General features: G+C 38.1%; 1 protein-coding gene across 7 annotated transcripts in view; it reads left to right on the forward strand.

Moving 5' to 3' along the window:
• The window catches only part of foxp1b (forkhead box P1b), a 312762-nt gene that overhangs the window by 22475 nt on the left and 267293 nt on the right, over window positions 1–22994 (forward strand). For all 7 annotated transcript variants that reach the window (XR_015762942.1, XM_088005937.1, XM_088005936.1 and 4 more), the window contains exon 2: window positions 10436–10554. The gene's annotated coding sequence lies outside the window, so the exon portion shown is untranslated. The remainder of the gene's footprint in view (window positions 1–10435; window positions 10555–22994) is intronic.

Here is a 22994-nt window from a genome sequence, read left to right on the forward strand (position 1 = left end):
AAGATCTTAGGATGTATTTTTGTAATTGTTATAGCCTAAAATGCGGCACGATTTTCAAAGAGTTGACAAAGTTATACTTTTTTTTTTAAGTTGAAGTTAAAATTGCTGCACATAACCTTCCTAAAAAAGACAGAATTTTTTATCATGGTTAATATTTATAGTTAAAATAACATTTTCAGCTACTTTCTAGAAATGGTACCCTTAACTCAAATACAATTATGTCCTGAGGTGCTGCCAGAGTGCAAAAGAATGATTTCATATTGATTATTCACGTTAACATGAACTGAATAAGCTGTATTAACAAATCATATAAAACATCTCACCATGGTTCAAAGGTGTAACTTTGTGTTACAAGTTGGTGGGGAGCAGAATATCATTCTCTGCTCCGCAGGTTAATGTAGATGATGTGTTGGCTGCCATGGCAATGGGTCACGTGCCGTCACAATTTTAACAGCGGCAATTATGTAATATTAAATTATTCACCAATGTAAAAGAGCCATTTGCTTAGTCCTCTCTTGCATCTTGACAGAAACCAAACTGTTTATAGATTTATATCAAGGGAGAATGCATATTTTACATATCAGAACATCAGCAATTTCTTCAGCTTTAATTTAAGCCATAAGAAATAAGGACTCTGCTATCATTTTTGTGACAGATTCCTGCTCAGTCCTCATTGGAATGAGCAGTCCTCATTCCAATACGGACTGTCTCACCGAGTACTAATGGCACCTGCAGAAGCGTTGCTAGCGTTAGCGGCTAATAGGCGATGTCCAAACTAGTAATGTATTTCAAAGGAGAAATCCTACAAACTCTAAACCGCTCGATTAATGTTTACATTTTGTGAAGAAGAAAGTTGAACTGGTCTTCTTCAGAGGTTTCATGTCGATTCCTTCAGTAGTTTTGGTGCAGTGCCCCCACAGGCGACGCGGGGAACAGGTTTTCTGTTAGTTTGGATTGTTTAACACAATGCAGTGTGAATGCAAATCACAGCAGTTGAAAATCTAACAAATGTTGCAATTTTGGTCCCCAATCAAACCGAGTCTACCTCACTATCAGGTCTGAAAACACCCTAAAAGTACTTTTTGACAATAACCTTTTAGCAGGAATTAAACATACTAATGGATATTAGATTCGAAAATATCCGTCATCCAATTAATCTGTATAATGTATTTCAATTGGTGATGGAATTACTAAAAAATAACTTCTCAGTCATATTTATTTTATGGAATGAGTCTGTATATTTGCTCAAAGCTTTCCTACAATTGAAAACAGTTACAAAATTCAGTAATATTTTTTGTGAAGAATTATCACAATAATATAGTTGCATTTTATTGCCTGAGTTTTATCAAGTGCTCATCAAACATCAACATTAGATTCAGTAACAATTAAAATGTCAACCAAAATTCAAAATACAGAATAAACAACTTCTGCGTAGGCCAAATGAATCATTCTTTGTGTGAGTGTAAACTTTTTCATTTTTGAGTCTCGCTCCACAGCTGTCACTGAATTGACTGGCTTAAAGCTGTGCCCTGCAGATGAGATATGTTTTTAATGTAGTAAACATTTTTAACTGTAAAATTATACAATAAGATGGGTTTTAATTAATTCTATATATCTTTTTCTGTCTCACCTGCGGTTCTGTAGCTGTCCCTGCTACTCTGCTGACAAGCGCATAACGTGTACTAACATCAGTGAGGCTGGTGTAATTAATTTCAAAGTCACATCTGTGTGTCTGCTCTTGTTAAGATTTTCAGTGGGATTTATTTGGGCTGGTTGTGGCAATTAGGGAGCCGAGTGACCATCGATATATATTACGTACTAGATTGGACATCACCCATTAGCCGCTACAGCTTCTGACGTGCAGACGCCATTACTAAGGATTTAGTCATGTCCACAAACCGATAGTGTTCTAATGCAGGGTGAGCAGGAATTTGTCACAAAAAGTGATTGTAGCCCCATATTTATTTTCCAGTTTCTTTGAAATGTGGCTTAAATTAAAACTGAGAAAAGTTCAGATGTTTGGATATGTAAAATATCTATACATCTCTGGATACAGATCTATAAACAGTTTTTTTTCCTGTCAGTTCTGTCAAGACGCAAGACAGGACTAAGTGAATTTATCTTTTATATTGGCCAATAATTTAATTTTACCTAGTTTCCACTGTAGGAACCATGGTTTAAAATTGAATAAACTTTGGCTCCTATGCTTTATAAAATATGTCATTCTATTTGATGATTCCTTTGAATATCACCAAGTTCTGCAAACAAATGATGCAATTAGTCCAGAGGGAAAAAAAATAGAAAAACAGGTGAAGAATAATTTACAATCAGTTGTTCTTTTCTTCCCCTCAGTCTGTCAGCTTAACATCACACGCAGACCCGTTGCCATGGCAACCAACAAACAGCCGACAGAGAAAGGATTATGCCCCAGTGCATAGGAAATACCATCAAAAACCAGAAAAACATTTTCCACACAAAAGTTTATGTAAAAACACCAAACAGAACATTCAGTCCATTACAGTTTTATGTTTTTTAAATTTTCAGGCTTGATGTTTATTTTGTGATCATTAAGAAGTAATAGCTTGAACACTGGTGGCTATTGATTAGCTAACTTAAACACCTGCTCTACTGATTATCTGTCAGAAAGTAGATGTGTGGATCACCTTATTTTTGTGTTAACTGAAATGAAACACACCAAACTGCGCAGCAAAGTTGCACATATGAAGGTTGTCAAAGTCAAGCAATAGCATAACTACCCTATTCCCCACTTTCTTAGTATTTTGTTTTTCAAATTAAAACATTACTGACCTGTGAAATGTGATTCCCTTGGACCTTTTTGTCTTGCTGTTGTGCCATTAATCAATAATAGCAAAACATTGCGTCCCTTTTTCAGATTCTTTGCGTGATTGTGTCATTTTCCCAACCACTGATATTCCCAACTCAATGCAAAGCAATGGTGCATGTGGTGCACATTAAGTCACATGATGTCCAATCCACTAATGTAGCTCATTGAGAGGGCCTGTCTTTTACGTTATACAAAGGAATTCTAAAAAAAACAGTGATGCACTGGCTGTAAATGCTTTCAACAGAGCGCGCAGCTGCTGCCGAGTTACTGTTCACAAATAGATGCAGGCACATAAAGGACAATAGGTGTGCAAAACATTGGTGGGGACTGTGCCTGTCAGGCCAAAGTTGGTGGGGGCATGTCCACACCAGTCCTTCAGGAAGTTATACCCAGTCCATGGGTAAAAAAAAGAAAAGAGAATAAGAATAAGGCAAATGTTACCATTTAGCGTCACACATGCTAAATGGTTTCTAGAAGGGACTAAATTGGAAGAGAGTTTAAGAGATTGGAAAACACAGTTGAGTTGCAGTGATTGGTCAGAAAAAATGCCAAGGCGATTGGTTAGATTTACAGAAAAGTTGTGGTGACTGGTGAAAATTCCAACTCTGCACAAAACTTGCCAATAATGAGTGAATTTGCAGAGTTGCGTGGTCAAAATTCAGCAGAGTTGCCGTGATTGGTCAGAAAAGATGGAAACCGTTAAGGTGATTGTTGGGGTGGGCATTTATAATATTGTTTATCATTCATCATGAAAATTTCTTTGTCATGATAACTTTGATTTATTGTCATCACAATAAATATCAGTTAATGTAAAAAAAAAACGGACTAAAATGTTAATTTTACTATTTCCTCCCATTTTCTTCCTAGGAGAGCATCATTAAATATGAGTCAGTGAAAAAATATGATTACATGAAGTCTCTATGTGCAGTTTAGTGATATAAATCACACGTCTTTGTTTATGGCATCCTGAATTTCAAATAGGAATGTTTTTCAAGTGTAGCATGTTAAGTTTCTGGTGCTGTGAATGCTGTGCCATGCAGTTACCTAAAAAAGAAGTAATAAACACTTTTCATTATTATAATTGTTATTGCTATCACAATAGTACTATAAAGTATTGTGATAAAATTCTACCACCTGCTACTGTCACTGGTCAGACAGTAGGTCTGACAGACAGTAGTAGACAGGGGTAGGGTTATGGGGTAACCCTACCTCATAAAAGCTATGATGACAGGTGAAAATTGCAAGTGTGTACAAAAATTTGCGAATGATGAGTGAAATTGCATTAATAGTTGCAATCTAACCGTATTGATAAAATATGTGATGGATGATAATGACCTGAGCTGCAGCTCTTTTGTACATTGGCTGTAGTTTAGCTAATGGTGAAAAAGTGATTCTTGTGCAGGTCAAAAATGTGAGATAAACCATGTCTGTTGTGTCCATTAATGAAAAATGAAAATCGCATTGTTTAGTGCTTTTTCTCCCAGTCACCTTGTAATCGTTTCTCTGTCATAACCAGAAAAGGGTAAATGCTTTGAGCAACTCATCTCTCCCAAAAAGTGCCACTCTATCACACTCTTGCATTCTTTTAAAAGGGAAAAGGGAAGATGAATTTTGCTCATAAAGGCTGGATCACAAGAGCTTTTTATCCTAAATGGCTTCAGGGATTGTTATCTGTGGGAAGTGTGTCCTGCCTCCGTCGTATTCAATCAAGTGTCCACTTAGCTGTGACTGGGAGTAATTGTTCCCAAGTGGGCCACACACTGACCTGTTAATGTCTGCAATGACCCTGTAACCTTGTCGGCATGTCTTAGGGAGGAGTTTAAATCATGTGGATCTCCTCCACGTCTTTAGTCTGCTGGGTCAAGTGGGCGGTTGGTCCTGAAAGACCACTCTCTTGTAATTGTCTGCCTAGCAGCATGGGTCAGCTGGGGGGATGTTCCCAAAGATTGGCTCTTATTAGATGAGGTACTGGAAGCAGTGGGACTTGGAGGGTCAAGCCATTGATCGGATACAGTTCCAATATGTGGACGCTCTTTCTGCTGAGCTAGATCACTGGACTAACTCCAGCAGCATCTTACTGTCATAGATGGGTAACAGTCGTCACTAAAAACATTATTTTGAGTTAAAAGGCAATCACTGCGATCCAGACTGTGGAATTCAGAAAGAAATGCCTAGTCTGATATTATTCAGTTCAATCCAATCTAAAAATACTTTATTAAAGTGTGATTTGCATCACTGAACTTGGACACAGTTGGTGCTTTTCACATTATTGATACACTTATTGAACAAATGGAGAAAATTTAAAAATAATTCTGACAATACCATTTTTTTATAATGTCATTAATTTAAATTTATTGTGAAAATGATAAATCCAAATTCTCATCACAAGAAACTTATCAGAATAAGTGATAAATGATACGATTAATGCGTAGGTGAGCATCTTGTTGCAAATCTTGAAGGACCAAGCTTGGTAAAAACCAGCACCTTGTTCTGTGCTTTGCACTTTGCTTCATACCGAGGAGGTGGACCCTCGACTATTGAGAAATAATTGCTTCCTGGAGGTGTGGACTTTCTTGAAGTTTTAATCGTTTGAATCTGACTTTACCCAATAGCTAATGTTTGGCTGTGACATACGTAATGCGCTAGCTTGGTGAATGCTTACCAGAAATTGTGTGCATTGCAAACGACCACATAGAGAGCATGGGGCATGACATGTTCCCTGGCTATAAATGCCTTAAATGTTCCTCTTGCTCCAACTTCCAATTGCCAATATGGACTGAACAGCTTTGTTCACTTCTTCCGCTGCCATTGCCATAAATATATATATAATATGATGTAAAATTTCTTTAATCAAATTTAAACAACAATAATCAATTCTATTTTACTAACTGGACAAAAGATATACACCAAAATATGTATTTCATCTTAAGAAAAAAACTAAGGCTTTCTACCCCCTAACAGCTACTGGGATAATTGTACCCGTTTCCAACATCTGTCTCAGGAAGCTTTGGACCATTCCTCGCTTTCAGCTGTGAAATGTTTGAGCTTTCTTGCATTTACAGCCTGTTTTTCATGTTGCTTCCCAGCACTTCAGTAAGATTAAGATCTGGGCTTTGACTCAGCCTAAAACTTTCCATTTCTTAATACGCTCATTGAGTCATTCTCAAGGCAATCACTGCGATTCAGACTGTGTGTTATAAGGTCCCATTTTGTCTCATGTTTTCCTCCAGCATCCCTGATAGTAGAATTCATGTTGGATTGATCGATTCTATGATGGTCCTGCTACAGCAAAGTATTCCCAAACCTTGACACTATACATGGTTTATATTATAATGCTCTCTCCTCATCAAAAATATACCATGAATGTTGCCTTGATTTCATTTATTTATTTATTTTCATGCATGTTTGGTTGCCACAGGACACTAAAGGATTTCTCATTCAGCTACTTAAAATGCCTAGGTGAACCTAGCCCCACCCTTCTAGGCGCAGTTCCTCCTCCTGCAAGTTTCCCAAGCTTCTACCTCACAGAGCAGCCCTCCCCTTTAGACTAGCCAGCAGCAGTTGGCAAACACGTAGTGGAACTATGCATCTGCTGAGTTCATTATAGGAGCTACTTCTCAGTGAAACACTGGTAAAAACATTATTAAAGGATTAATAAGGGGCCAATTTATAATTACTTCCTGATGGCAGACTTTCAGAAAGAGCAGGAGTTTTTAAAAGAGACAGATGCCCAATTTCAATGTGTTAATTATCAAAGTAAAATTAGTTTTAAGTCATATTTGACATATAAACAGCATTTTTAGAACAACCGAAGGTAACATAGTTACTTGATTGAGCTATAAAATGTGTCTGGAAATTACATAATACTGCCCTTCTAAAGGTTGAAACGAGTTATATCTTCAAAATGCTGAGTAGTGTTCTTATAGTTTTGTTATGATTTTTTTTTTTGTATAAAAAGATGTTTTATTCAGATGTTTTTTTTATTTATATCTCATTTCTCATTTAGGAAACTTTACATTAAATATCTTTATAACAGAATATGGTGGAAATAATGCTCATTCCAACCTGCACATCATTTGATTTAAAAATATATAGAAATCTCAATCAAAAGTAAGAAACAACTTTTTTTACTCCGATGGTTCATGTCCAGTTTGTGTTCCCATCTCATTGGGAAAAAGTGTCTGAACAAAATGAGACAATACTGGATTTTTGGGAATGAAGATGAGGCAATATTTTTTCTCATTTTTGGAACAAAGTAAGCATGTAGTAATCAAATAAAAGTTTCAAAATTCACAACTTGTGTTAAATAATCTTTAATCAAGTTAACCTTTGACTTCCATTCATCCATCCATTTTCTAACACCCTTGTCCCTAGTGGGGTCTGGAGGGGTGCTGGTGCCTATCTCCAGCGAGACATTTAAGGGGACAGGCGGGGTCACGCTGGACAGGTCGCCAGACCATCGCAGGGCAACACAGAGACAGACAGGACAAACACACACACACACACACACACACACTCCTAAGGAGAATTTAGAGAGACCAATTAACCCGACAATCATGATTTTGATTTTGGACTGTGGGAGGAAGCCGGAGTACCCAGAGAGAACCCATGCATGTACTGGGAGAACATTCAAACTCCATGCACTCCGAGAATCTAGGCAAGGAATCAAACCCAGGACCTTTTTGCTGGAAAGCAACAGTGCTACCCGCTGCACCACTGCGCAGCCCTAAACCTTTGAAGTATCCATCCAAATACTGTTGCTATGCTTGTCAGCCCCTGAGGATGGTGGAACATTTTAATCTCCATCCTTGTTCATATTTGACATTCAGTTAGTTTTAACAGCCTGACTGGGAGGAGAGTTGTTGATTTGCAACAGTTATTTCCATTTGCAGATATGAGACGCAGCAGGTGAACCACATTTATTTGCTTTGTCGACACCATCATTTGCACCTTTGGGGACACCAACCCGAAGCTGGATATTACTGGATCCCCTTGTTTATTTCAGAACTCACAAATGAGCTGCAGTTAACATGAATCGCAAAGTTACTGGATGAAGAGTTCCTCCGCAAAAGCCACTTTTTTTTAATTTAAGTGAAAGAGCAAAATTACAAACACATGTTACCCAGAGAAGGATTGAGCGAGCGCTGAGCAGCTGGCATGCCAAGAAAGGGCCACAAAATGGGTGTACTTTACTGTCAAAGGTAGCATTTTAGGTTTTATGCAGTGTTTTTATTGACAAATGGCACCAGATGAGCCACTTTTCCACGTTCAAGCGCTTGTTAATCTGCAATTAAGTTCCAAACTCCAGAGTTAACATTAAATCTCACGTTGCCCCTCGATATCCCCTTAGTAAAACATTTGAGTTCTGCAGCAGATGCCTTTCTGCTGCTGCTTTGATGAAATAAATCCATGTTGAGAGGGGCTCTCTGTTCGGATCAGCATGTTTTTGGGCAGGCAACAGTGAGTAATCAGAAGGGTCTCATCTGAGGCCAACAGAGGGCCCAGGAATGCGGACAGGCTGTTAAAGCAACGACTATGCTAATGGGGGTTAGCTGAATTTCACCCCGTTTGAGTTATGAGGAGTTGGGACGTCACGGCTGCGGTTTGTTTTGTCTGGCCCGCCAAGCTGCTTGGCCTAACTTTGAAGTGGAGTTAAAGATTTTGTTTTTTGACACTTTTTTTTTTATTATTCAACCCAATTAACTGGGAGCTGAACTGTCGTGTTGCTCTGTTCCAAACACAACCGCATTAAACAGCAAAGTTGTATGCACATATCTCAGAGGGGCAACAAGCCACACATTTCTCCTGGGACAGGAAAAAAACCAGAACACATCCATTCCTCTTCTTTTGCATGATGTGAATTGTATAAGGAAATCATTAACATCTTTCCGCTTGTTTACCAGGCCACAGATGACTGCTTTTGAGCTTTCTCACAAGCTTGTTTGTCTGGCTTGTCTCAGACATTTCATAACAAGGTGCATTGCTCATTTCTGTAGGGAGAAGCCATGTCACATGATAAAATATGAGGTTTGTTATTAAGGTGGAGGCTATTTGTAAAGCCTGTTTCCCAAACGTCGTGATCATTTTGTTTGCCGACCCATTGGGTAAGTACTAGTTTCACTGTCAGATTATTTCACTAAAACAAGCCATTTTTTTCCAGGTTACAAGTGAAATAACTTGCCAGTACAACTAGTACTTTTTCATCAATATTATAGAATTATTTACTTAAAATAATCTCCTATATTTTTCCAAAAGTTACTTGTAACTTAGTTTTATCCTTTTTCAAAATATTTGCACTGGAAACTAGACTAAAAATACAATTTTAAATTCAAGATTTCCTTTTATTTTAAAGGGACAGTATTATGTAAAATTGACTTTTTTGAGTTTTATGTCATGTTATAATGCTATTCCTTGATCAAAAACATATCTGGAGTATTGCCTTGATTTGAGGATTTGAGATTAAAAGGTTTGAGAAACCCATTAAAAGCTAGAGTAAACCTCGCTCCACTTTCAGGGATGACGCTCCTTCTCAGAACTTCAGTTTCCAAGCTTCCACCTCACAGAGCAGCCTCTCCTGATAATTGGTGCTGGCTATTAACAGTACTAACCAGCAGCAATTAGCAAACACCTGATGGAACTGTGCTTCTGTTGAGCTCATTATATGAGCTACTTCTCAGTGAAACATTAGAAAAAATGTTAATCAAGGAACCATGTTGTGATGACTTCCTGAAGCCGGAGTTTCAGAAAGACTGCACCTTTAACCTTTGTAAATAACTGTACTCAAAATAAAGGTGGGTTTATTCATCATCTTTCATTTAGAGAGTATACTACCATACTAACATATTAATTAATTTTGAAGCTCTGTCCTGTAATAAAGTTAACGTGTGTCACTTTAATTTAACATTTTTCTCAACTCCAACTGAATGTTGTGCCATTTTCAATATGATTCATTCTGTGTGTTTTCATGAGAGTAAGGGAAAAGTCAGGAAATTCTGATTATTCATATTTTAAGTGTTTTCTCAAATGTATTTTTTTAAATTTCAAGTATTTCCATTTCTGTGCTTAAATGTCACAACTTTCATCACACTCCCCACTATTGTGCAAAACAAAAAAACTATAAAAGAACAACAATCTGTGAATACATAAAAATATAGGCTGTTTAGTATTAAATACTCCTTCAGAGTCCAGAAACCAAAAATGAAATTTTTTTTTGTGATTTTAATATTATTAGAATGCATCAAACGTAGATTGAAAATAGCTCTTCAGAGTTGTTTGGTGGTATTTTTCACATGGTTTTGACAGAAGCCACGCTGCTGTTTTTTTTTTTTTTTCTCTGGTGACTGCATGTTTTACTTTCTTACATATTTAAAACAAGATAACTTTGCATGCATGTAGGCCAGGAGATTCCAAAGGAATCAGTGTGTCATAACATATTAAACTCTTGTGGGTGACGAAGATCACGTTTACTTTTGTACGCTTTTGATGTTTCTGTACATGTGGGCTCGGTGGACCAGGGTAGGGGCTTTCCCCACCCTTCACTTCCTGTTTGTAATTGTTGTATCTTTCCCGTTTCTTCTCTTTCTCTCTCAGTATCCGTCTCTCTTTTGGTGTCTGTGTCCTCTGTGAAACCTCCATGGCCCCGCCTCTGAAGACTGTGAGCTGAACAGTGATTGGAGTAATGGAGCGCCAGTCTACTCAACTCAAGTAATGTATGTGTCACTTCACCCACTAAGCTTTCTCTGGTTATGTACAGTGGTTTATCACTGTCTGCCTTGATCAGCTATTTTTATGCCAGATTAAGAAATGTAAGATATTAATAATACTGCATTTGTAGAAGGTATTGTCCATCAGCTGTTTTGAGACTTTGACTCTTCTTTATCTCTTATGAATACATTTGCCGTACATTACCAAAGCTGTCCCTCTGCTCACCTCTGTTGGCACAGAGAGCCCTGATTGGCTGAGCCCTTTCTGCTCTATAGCCTGACTGCTTGCCAGCAGTGCTGCCAGTGGCTTCTGTGCCCCCTGATCAGAAGAGAATGTGACATTTGTGCAGAGGTAATGGAATCTATGTGCAATTAAATCTCTGACTGTGAAGAGGAGTATATCTCCCCCTCCCTCACGTCCCCATTTTCTACCATGCCCAGCAGCGGGGGTGGGGTGGGGGGGGGGTGTCAAGTGTGGTGATGAAACCGTCCCAGCAGGCCACTGGCATCGCTCCGTTTTTAAATCTCTGTGTCAGGTTGTGTTCTCTAACTGTGTTGCTCTAGTCAGACCTCCAGTCTGCTTTGACTGGGAATGAACAATTCATTTACACACCATAGAGTCTGAGTTCATCTTAGATGACAGAGACTTTAGTACATGTTGCTTTATTTTCTAAAAAAGGGTTTATTGGCTCTAGTGGCTTTTATTTGATAGTGAATTGACAGGAAAGTGGGTAGTGGGAGAAGGGGGAAGACATGCAGCAAAGGTCACCAGGCCGGGAGTCGAATCTGCGACAGCCATGTCGAGGACTAAGGCCTCCTTATGTGGGTTGTGCTTAACCCCTACACCACCACAGCACACCAGCTACATGCTATTTTAGCAAGATGTTACCTTAGTTATGGGTTATCTTAGCTACCATTTATTTATTCGTCATATTTGTCCATCTGTTCATCCATCCATCTATCCGTCCATATCTTTCTTTATAATAAAGACTTATTAATTTTGTTAATTTTAGGTGTGCCGATTGATACTTTGCAGCCTGTGCGTGCAGCTGATCTCCCCTTTCCTTCACACTGCACAAGTGCGCAGCAACAAATCCTGTCATGTGGAACTTTAATTGCCAGAGTGAATGGGGACATTTGCGTGTTGTGGTGGAAAATTACCTAGGGGGTGAAGCACGTCAGAAGGCATCAACACAATGAGTCTAATATGGTATTTAAAAAACAAACACTTGATGGAGTTTGGCTATATCGAAACTCAATGCAGGGTAAAAAAGGACAACCAGAGCGGCCAGATAGGAGATAAAGCAGTGCACAAATACGAACACTCACCCAGATTAGCATCACAAAGCCTAAACAAATTTGGCACAGAATTATTTTTCTGTACCAAAAAATAATTCAAGTCTTGGAGCTGGCAGTGTAAAACACTGGTTCTGCTGTTGTTGTTGGACTGCCACTACGCACTACTGGTAGTAATATTTCACAGACGTAGTGCCACTCAAGCTCCACCCAACAGTGAACTCTCACACCAAACAGCTGCTTAATGCTGCACCATGTAACTTAAACATTTTTTTGAATTGATGTGAGCTGCAACATTTAATTTCCCTTCAGAAATTAAATGTTATCAATAAAGTATTTTTGAATTTAACATCATAAATTCTTATGTGGAAACCAGGAGTCATCTTTCAGCAGCCCTCTGAAACACCTCTCCATTCAGCAGCTGTTCCAGTGGAGACAGTAGTGAGCTGGTGCAGCTTGTTGTTGTGTACATTCTTGCCTCTGTAGGAGTGCCAGCAATCGTGATAGGAGGGAAGGGAAGCTGACTCAAGCGCAGATGAGAAAAGGGTCACCACTCTGTGCTCCCTCTGCTCTGCCGCTATGCTACTACACTTAACGCCTCATTTGTGCGCTCTGTGGCCAACGGCCTGAGTCCGAGATCTGCTGGCCGTAAAAGGCAGTAGCTTTCTCCTCTTTCTCTGCTGATGGGGCACTGGCTCGTGGTTGAATACCAAATCCCCATTCTACAGGCAGACTCATATCTAATGGATATGCGTTTCCACTCATCAGGTCAGCTCATAATCATTAATACCCTCTTGTGCTGTCATTTTTGTCGAGACAAAAGGGTGAGAGACGCAAGCATTTCCCTTGAACTTGTGTGGGAGTGGTTCTAAATCTGTGTTCCTTGTCCACACATGGGGGACAGAGGTGCAGGATATCCAGGTCAAGGCTTGTTTAAATCCTCCCTTTTCTCCTCACGCCCTGTGTTGGTTTGTCTAACAGGCAAAATCCTTTTGTCTGATCAGCAACTGGACAGAATTGGCTAATTTTAGCAACTTTTTTTGACAGTTTAAACACTTTTAGCCCCATTTAGTCTGTATGAGGCTGGATTTTTGTCAGAACTGGGTGAAAAAGTTGGTTGTATCAGAAAATTTGAGGGTCATCGCTTCTTTTTTAACCCCCAGCATTTTGTGATCAAATATGAGAGAAAAGGATTTTCTCTTTGGGAAGGAATGGAGAAACTCCATCAGCGTCATTCGAATGTGGGTGCTGGGGGGAATTAGATCATGCTGACAGATAGATGGGGAAAATTGTTTTAATTGTGTAATTATCTTTGGTTAGCCACTTGTGCGGAAAAGTGCTGTAATGTGGGCGAAGGCCAGAGGAAGAGCACATTTTGGCCTTTATGTGCTTATTTTATCTTTGTGCAGGAAATGAACAACAATTGGGGGGTCCTGAGGATAAAACATAAACACACCCAATGCACAGACACACCCGTAGGCACACTGAGATGTGCTCAGTGAGCTGCTACCCTATATAGCAGCAAGTCTGGCTAGTGAGCTTTTTCCTCGGGCATTGAATAAGATGCCTTGAAGACAACACTGCTCACTGCTAGCCTCTGGGAACAGGACTCTGCTGAACTCCTTTTCAGAGGCATTATACACTTTATTTGCCATCCCAAAATTAAGTTCAGATAAGTAGCAAGCAAAGCGGAACGTTCCACATTCCAAGATACAATTCTAAATAGGGGTTAAAGAGGCAGGATTATGTAAAAATTGACCTTTTTGAGCATTATATCATGCTATTCCCTCATGAAAAAGATACCTGGAGTGTTTCCTTGATTCTCTCATACATGTTGGTGAAATTGTTTTGCCACACTCTGCTGTGGAAAACACCTGAATGGACCTAGCTGCACCTTCAGTGACGAAGTTCCACCTCTGAGTGGCAGTTTCCAAGTTTCCTTCTCACAGAGCTTCCCCGTGACTCCCCCACTTGGCTCCTTCAGACTAGCCAGCAGCAATTAGCAAACACCTGGTGGAACTGCTGTCTGCTGAGCTCATTATAGAAGCTACTTCTTAGAGCAACACTGGTAAAAACATTGTTAATAGGGGAGCCATGTTGTGACGACTGACTAAAGGCAGAGTTTCTCTAAACTAAAGAGAGAGAGGCCCAATTTCAAGGTGTTAAATTAGGAAGTAAAATTTATTTTAAGTCATATTTGATATATAGCATTTCAACACATAGTTACTTTCAGTATTGATTGTGCTATAAAATGGCGGTATTTGCCTGAAAAATATGTCAAAGTTGTATCATAACATTTTGTGGTACTATTGTGATAATGATAAAAATTGCGAATTTAAATACAACTATTACTACTTTTTTAGGTAAATGTATGCTCTTGAAAAATGTTCCTATTGAAACAGGCTTCTTTTCAACATGCCACTTACTTCAAGAAGTGTGATTTATATCACTAAACGCACATAAACTTCATTTAATCAAATTTTGGAATATTCCCATATTTAATGATGAGCTTGTGGAAAAAACATTGGAGAAAAAATTAAAAATAACATTTCAGGGTCTTTTTTAAAGATTAATTGAAATTTATGGCGACCACAGTAAATCACAATTCTCATCATGACAAGAAATGTTTAATAAATGACAATATGTTAATTGTCATTTCGCTGATTTTCCTTTTATAAAAATCAATTAATAAACTCAAATAAGTGTTGAGTTTATTACTACAACTAAGCTTGTCTATAACAGATTTTTTGCTGGACGATAGATTGTCCCACAAATGATTGTGATAAACAATCATATTGTCGTTTTGAGACCATTTTCAACTAACATAATGACAAAGTTCAACCTCTCAGAGACTAATGAGCAAATTTTGTATAAAACACCCCAACTTGACCTGGAAGACATTTTTAATATCCAAAATAAAATGCAACAATCAAAAACAGTAAATGAGAAGGAAATAAAAACCACACACAACTGAAATCATAAATAAAATCAATTATGAAGTCTCTAAATAAAATTTCCTTTAAAAAAATATCAATCAGAATGGAAATTATTGAGCTCATTCCAATTTTTCATGTGATTGAGTAACTGATTAATAGCTTATTACAATAAATGTGTTTTTGAAAGAGCTCATGATATGAAGCAGCCTAAATGTTCTGGTCTTTTAAAAGATAAATGGGGCCACAGCATCACACGTCCTCTGTCATACTTAACAACTTACATGAGGTGCTTTTTTTAAAACACTGTTAGTCTCATCTAATCAGAGCACACAGTTCTAGTTAAATTCCCAACAGAGTTAAGATATTTCTTTGGCAATAGATAACAAACTCTTCTGGTATTTTTGAACAGTGAGCATTGATCACTGAAAACTAGCTGATTAGAAGCATGCCAGCCCCATCTAATATCTTTGAAACAAGTTAAAAATTGTATTTCTACATTAACATACCTTTTCTACTTGTTTTATATTTTGGATTCTTTCTTTTATTTTTGCCATAACATTGAATAACAGTAAAAATGTTTTGACTAAATAAGGAGATGCATTCAAACATTTGTACATAAAATTTTGAACTTAAGAGGCCAATTTATGTCAATCGTTCACTGAAAGAAATAACTCTTTGGATTAACATAAAAAAATCATGGAAAGATTTTCCACCTGATTACTTTGCTTTATTTCAGCACTATGTAATTTTGTTACTCCAATTTAAAGAAAATGTGTTGGTTCAACTTAACTTTTGTGGTTGATTCAACTTATTTACTTTAGTTGGACCCAATGTAATTTAATAGAACCAGACCAACTAATTTTACAGTGATACCTTCACACTACTTAATTAAGTTGATCCAACTCATGAAAATTAAGTTAGCTGAACAAACATGCTTCATGCTGAAAGAAAGCTATATAATCGTGTGGAAAATCTTTCCATGATTGAATTATGTTAATTCAAAGACATTTTCTTAAGTGCTATTAAATGAAGTGTTTTAAGACCACACTGAAAGAAGAAAGAACACTCAACAATGAGAAAAAGTACAACATGAACTGTATTTTCAAAATTGTTATCCATTTTCTTTTTACACAGCACAAAAAACAGCTGAGTTGAAAGTTGAAATAAACAACAAACGGTCAGTTTTTTTTTTCCAGAAAAAAACTGGGCTGTGTTTAGCATAGATCAAATTCTTAACAACATAAAAAGTGTCAGTAAATTTGCTCAACTTTGCGAACTGTAACAGTTAAAATTTAGTTTTCGACTGCGGTCTTTGGAAAAACATGTAAAGATAGATTGCCCAAGTTGTTCATCACTTCCACCCCGTCCAGGAGAATCCCAACATCCTCAATGGCATCGCCAGGCTCTGCACACTCCGGTCGAATAACGAAGATTCCACAGACGGTCTCGGCCATTTGTGCACCTTGATGATGGGAACATGGGTGGGGTATTGCGGGGGAGAGATTTCACATCTCATTAAATAAAAAAAAATAACTTTACACTTATTTGGCTGACTCAACAACAGCTAAGGTCCATCAAAGACCTGTCTGTGTTAATTGTGAGTCCAGTGGTAAGATTTTCCATTTAGAAAAGGTACCATATTTTCTACATTTTTACAAAAATCGTCTTATAATCCGGTGCACCTTGTGGTGCGGAAAATACGGTATATTGTCTCATATGGAAAAACATGAAGAGAAGGGATGAATCCCAAATAGGCCCCATATTCCATGGCCTGTTCTCCTCAATTGAAATGACAGTCTGAGGATCCACCACACAGACTGTCATTCTAAACCAGTCCTACTTATGTGCAAACAAAGCCCTGACTCTGTACACAAAAAAACATCTTATACATGAAGAACCTGTCTTGTTTCCTGGATGGAGGAAATGTCATGACTATGTGTGGTAGTTATTTCCAAATAGATCAGTACTAACATCTTAGGTAAAGTTACTTAATATTTTTGTCTGCGTATGAAACAATGCTGTTAGAAAAAAAGGCTAAATAAAACAGGCCAAAGATCTTTTTGTGGAGTTTAACTCACCTAAAAATCCTCATTTTAAACCCACTTAACAATAACTGTAATTATATCAATCTTACTAATGATTATCCTTTTCTGTGGGAGAAATCTAAAAGCATCTCAAAAGTCAAATTAAAATTGAATGTACCCAAGTGAAAAAAAAGAAGAGTTTTAATGATCATCTCTTATTTTAAATTTATTGGTAATTCACAGGAAGTCCAATTAACTCCAACTATAATCACCTCTTTTGTGGACACAAAGATAAATTAACATACCATGTACTCTTTCTCCAGCTTCTCTGGATCTTCATCCAGGTACGCACACAGACCTTTTAGGATCCACTCTCGTCTGACTTCAGCCGTGTTTTCCTAAATATGCAGATCAGAAAACAATGAGAACAACCGCCAAAATCCAGCAGTATACTATAGGGTCACATACTTGAAAACTTAGCTACATTCAAAGGAAGTCACAACGGAAGTGATCAGTGGCTTGCAGCCTATTTGAAAGATCTTTAAAATAGTTATTCTCCTTTCATTATGCCATGACTAAAATTAAGTTTAACATTTTATTTAAACTTCTAACTGAAGCTGTCACCTAAGAAATATTTATGTCTGAAACAAGGGTACAGTATAGGGGGATATACTGTGAAAAATCTATTTCCTCTGCCTTCTCCCAGTGCTAGAAACAACCAGTCAGTGGCAGGAGAGTTTTCATGCTGTCAATCACAATCTCATGTTGCTGCTCATCCTTCTTCCCCCTTGCTCTGTACTATTCTGTAGCTAGCATAGGGCTGATAGCAGCTCATATCTACTAGACAGAGAGAGACAACACTCCTTACAGTTCCACATCCCCACGCAAATAAAGACAAATAAAACTGACTTGCCCTTATGAACCCTTATGATCGCTCTAACACTAGATTCAGTCATTTTAGATCTGGCAAAACTTACCATTAGCTACTGCAATCTAAAACTTGATGGCCGATGACCCACCTCACCAGAGCTTATGTAGGTGGATAACAGGCAGGTGATGTTCTGAAAGAGATCAGATTTTCAAACATTAAAATATGTAATTCACCCTGAGCAGAGTTGTATCTGAACATTCAAACTTTTAGTACAAGTCTCTTGAATGGATCATGAATCAACCAATCAAATTTTATTTGTACAGCACATTTCAGCAGAAAGGCATTTCAAAGGGCTTTACATAATTAAAAACAGAAACACAGAGTCATGCAACATTTAATAAACAGTGAAACAGATAAAAAGTAAAGCCAAAAACATTAAAAACATTGAAGACATTAAAACCGCACTAAGCCTAATTTAGCTATAAGCAACTCTAAACAGGTGGGTTTTAAGTTGAGATTTAAAGGCACCCAGTGTTTCAGCTGTTCTGAAACTGAATATAACCACTGGGCACATGCAAGCATGTATGTGCAGAACAGTGGTGACTTGAACATGGTAGAAAGCAATAAAAATATAAAACATAAAAATCAAAACAAAAACCTCAACATTTCAAAATTAAACCGATAAACTTAAAAATTGTTTTTGAACTACAATTATTTGGGGAAAAACAAGTACAATAACAAAATACATCTTTAGAGCAGAGGAATATATGCATAAAAAAAAAAGAAAGCTCAAGTCTGTTCATGGACTACCATAATAGGAATAATGGACAATCCTCTGAGTGTTTCAGCCAGAAAACAATACTAGAAATCCATAGTTAGCAGGTGGACATTTATGTGGACATTGGAAGCACATTTAAAGCTCTAACAGCAAAGGTTTCCGCAGGTTCCTCTGACTCAAATTTAATACTTTTTATTATTAATAAGTGAAGAATCTGTATTACAAAAGTGTGTGTGCATCCAATGTCCACTCTGCATTTACCTACATAATAACAGTACTGAAATTAAATAATAATAAAAAAACATTTAAATAGACTTATGTTTGGCCCCAGTGTTTAAAATCCACTAAACCTCAGACTTCAGAGTTTGTATGGCACCAGATGCTGAATTTACATCAGTCCAACTTTTTTCCAGGGAGTTTTAACAACCTGAGGAGGAGCAAAACTGTGACATTTATGGGGTCCGTTTTTTGTCTTGACAGCAGCTTTGAGACCCTTACACTGCTTCATGTGATGTTAGCATGATTTGAGTACATCAATTACATAGAAACGTGACCGAACATAGAAAAAAATGTTTTTTTTTAAAAGTCTGATGATTTTAATTTGCATCTTTTTATTTCGATTTTTATTTTGATTTAGACGGATGAAAATAGACTGATTCTTACCTTTTTCAAATTAAGCAGATCCAAATCAGGAATCTTCCCGCTTCTCTTGAAAGAACAGTTTGAAGTTTTCCCAGACACAAGATCTCGCGTGATCTCGCTAGCATCTCGCGTGATCTTCCGTAATCTCGCTAGACCCTCTTCGGCGGGAGATTAGTCTGACTAAATTGAATCACGTTGTCTCAACTTGAATACATTTTATTAACGCTAGGTTGTTGAATTTTATGTTTATTTGACGTGATTTTGTCATATTTGCCTTTGAAACATAAAATAATTCTGTTAAACATGTTATTTTTTATAAATGCAATGACCACTTCAATTCAGTTGTGCTTTGACACAAGCATGGAGCAAGCAGGAAATGGTGCAAATGTTAGAAAAACGCTGATTAATTACCAGATAACCATCACTTCATGTGATGTTAACACATGTTAGCCACTGACATGAGTACATCAATTACATAGAAACGTAACCAAACATAGCAACACTGATATGTGCACAATCCTGCCAGGAAAATTTAGTATTCTGTAAACTGCAGCTGGCGTTTTCCTGGCACGAAAAACAATCATCTCGCAGGGCCTCGTGTGATTTCCCATGATCTCGCGGGATCTGCCGTGATCTCGCTCGTCGCCTCCAGCACAAGATCAGTCTGACTATAATGAATCGTGTTATCTCAACATGATTCAATTTCATAAACGTTAAGTTGATGAATTTCTTGTTTGTTCAACATGATTTTATCACGTTTTTGTTTAAAACATAAAATTATTGTGTTAAAAGTACATGATATTCTTTTATTAATCTAATAACCCCCTAAGTTCATTTTTTTTGAGTGTTGGTGAGCCTGCCGCAATAAATCAAACAATCAATTAATCACGGGATGAATTAAAACAAGCTTGGTTATTTCTATTTGCATGATTGTTTTTCTGTCAAAGACTGCAAGACAAAAGTCTTCAGTCAGGTACATTGGTCTCAACTGGCCTCTTTTTTTTCTGAAGGACAATTTTGCTTCCAAAAACTTTATTTTCCATTTTATTTCTTGTTTCAGGGGCTTTATTTATTTTGGATATTTAAAATGTCTTCTGGTTCCAATTTTAAAGGGAACCACGATTAGTTATAAAAACAGACCTTATTTGGGAAATATTTATCTTGGATGTAAAAACAATATAATAATAATTCTGTAGGTTATTTAGTTTTTATAAATTTTAATAAAATATTTTCACAGGAATGTCGCCATATTGTTCATGCTGCAATGCATTCTGGGTAAATGACATGCAACGGTCCAACTGCCTGGCTCCTCCAGCCAGGCAGTTGTCAGTGATGACTAACGTTATTAAGCCTTTTTAATTTGAACCGGAGCGCATTGAAAACGATCGGAACGTAGAAATCAGAAGAGGTGATGAAGATGAGGAGCAAACAGAGGAAGAGGAAGAGTTGGCCATAGGAGCTGCTGCTGCCTTCAGCTTCGTAAATGAAACAATGAATGACACTTACCTCTGGTCAGACTGTGTGATCCGGTAAGTACTTCTGTAACTCTGTGTCCAGTTAGCTCCTTCAGCCTTTCCAGTAGTAATGGCTCCATTAGCACTGCTTGCCTTTGATGTTTCTCCCAGTGTCTGCAGCGCTGTGTCCGGTTCGGCATCAGCTTTGCTGCGTAGAGTGTGGTGTGGTGGTAACAGCGACCACCACTTGGGTCTGATAGGATCGATGATGTCAATACCGCAGGCAGTATAGCTCCTGTTAGCATCTCGAAGAGCGTCCAGCTCTGCCTGTCTCAGTGACAGCACTGCATTTATTTTTAGCTCGTCAAGGTAACAATCACCTGTTGGTGCCTTCATTGGTTTTGCTGGTATAAATGACTCAGTGTTCTGGAGAAATGTCCAGGGTCCAGATTAGGTCCTTCGTCGTGTTCCACTCTGGCTCTCACTGCGTTCTCCTTTCTTTCATGTGGGAAATTATCCAGATTCGTCTCAATTTATTTATTTATTTTTTTAATACAGCCGATAGCGACACAGTGTGGCATTATCTAAAATTACACTAGTCAAACGCAACATGATAAACAACTAATCCGGTAAAGTTAGCCTTCCTGAGTTTACTCTGTAAACTCCAGTACAGAATGGACCAAAACACGTCATCAACCCATCGGTGAAAAAATGGTGACCTCCATGGGTGAAAAATATATCAAAAAATGTACATTTTTGAAGTAATTGAGTTTTTCGTATCAAAAACAGTAATTTTTTAGGTAATAGGAAAATTGCAACATATTTAGGCCAGCATGTTCAACTAGTCCTGGATCCTTTTAAATGTTCGTTAGAAACGAAAGTTTATTGATCTTTGACAGGGTGTATTTACATTATTCTGCCATTACCATTACATTACTTGAATATGGTGACAAAAACAACATTATCGTTTATCTCAAAAACTTCTGAGACAATTCATTGTCCAGCAAAATTTCCAATTAGTATTAAAGAAGTTGGTCATCTAGTCATAGCTTCTATCTGTACCTGCAAGTTTCAATTTGAACAACCATTTTGTCTTTGCAGACATACAATAACCTAAAAATAAGTATGGATGTGTCGTGCGGTGTTCTCTAGACAGAGTAGATGGTTTAGGCCTGTTGTGCTGCAGTCAGCAGCTGCACGCAATTTTCATCTCAACTTGTTCAAGTGGAATAACACAATGCAGATTGCGGGCCATCCTCCGGCACACCTTGAGAAAAAAGTGCAGTAGGACGTACTTTAATGCAGCAGTGAATCTAGCTTTGTCTCTTTTTGTTTGTGTCTTTTTTTATTATAATCCAGTTGGTTAATTTTCATAGCAAATGTAATAACAGATGCTCTCACACCGATCTAGTGTTGTAACACAAATCTATTTTTTCTGGTTATTATCTTCATCATGCTCTGTTGTTCGTTCTCATCTCTTGTTATAATACACAAAGAGATTAGTAGGTAACAAGGCCACAGTCCTCCTTTGAACTGTTGTTGAGATGTCTTGCATGGCCTTTAACGTCTCACACAATGCTGCATAACCGAGGAGATTTAGGGAGAGGGCGGAGGCGGGAGGCTGCCGCCAAATGGTGATTTCCCGACTACACGGGGAGCCTCCTCCAGGATAATGTGGTAATGAAAGGTGACAGGAAGGACTCGGGGTCTGGAGCGAAGCCGGGGCAGCTGGTCAGAGAGGGGAGAGTATAGGAAGTTGTGTGCAACAGAGGGCTAAAGTGCAGCGAGAAGCAAATTAAAGCCCATATCTGCCATCTTCCTTGCCTCCCTGTACTTTCCTGTTTGGACTTGAAGGTGATTGGAAACCAAGGCGGTGACAGTTGACGGAAGCTACATGGAGGAGAGAGTATTTATTTACAGTGAGATGCAGCAATGCTTGTTCAGGATGCGGTTTCACGCAGGATGTGCCTCCCACCACCCTTCCCCCACCTCCTTTACCACTCACACACACTCACTCTCCTCCTCCCCCCCTCATCTTTCTCGTCTCCACCCTTCCACTACAATCCCCAGGTTTGATGGAGAATGGGAAATGAGTTATTGGAGAGAGAGAACTGGGCCTGTCGTCTGGCATTGTGTAAGAGGCTGCGCTCTGGGTGACCAGAGACTTCACTCAGCGGGTCTTCCTGCCTGGCCCAGGAGGTGGTACCAAAGTCAACACAGGCCACTGAGAAAATAGTGTGAATCCCTCAGATTGTCTTTAGCTGTTACACAACCTCAATAAGCCAAAATACTGCAAGTGAGGATGCCATCTCAACTTTGGGATTGTCGAGGCACCCACTAGACATTTGTTGAAAATGTCTAATCTTTAGTTTAAGTTGAGCATTAACCTGGTGGTTTTAAGAGAATAGTGGCTGTGGCAGTTTTTACTAATTTTGAAATAAAACA

This window comes from Poecilia mexicana, unplaced genomic scaffold (assembly GCF_051168715.1).
Source record: "Poecilia mexicana isolate PSO_F unplaced genomic scaffold, ASM5116871v1 scaffold_5, whole genome shotgun sequence".
NCBI lineage: Eukaryota > Metazoa > Chordata > Actinopteri > Cyprinodontiformes > Poeciliidae > Poecilia > Poecilia mexicana.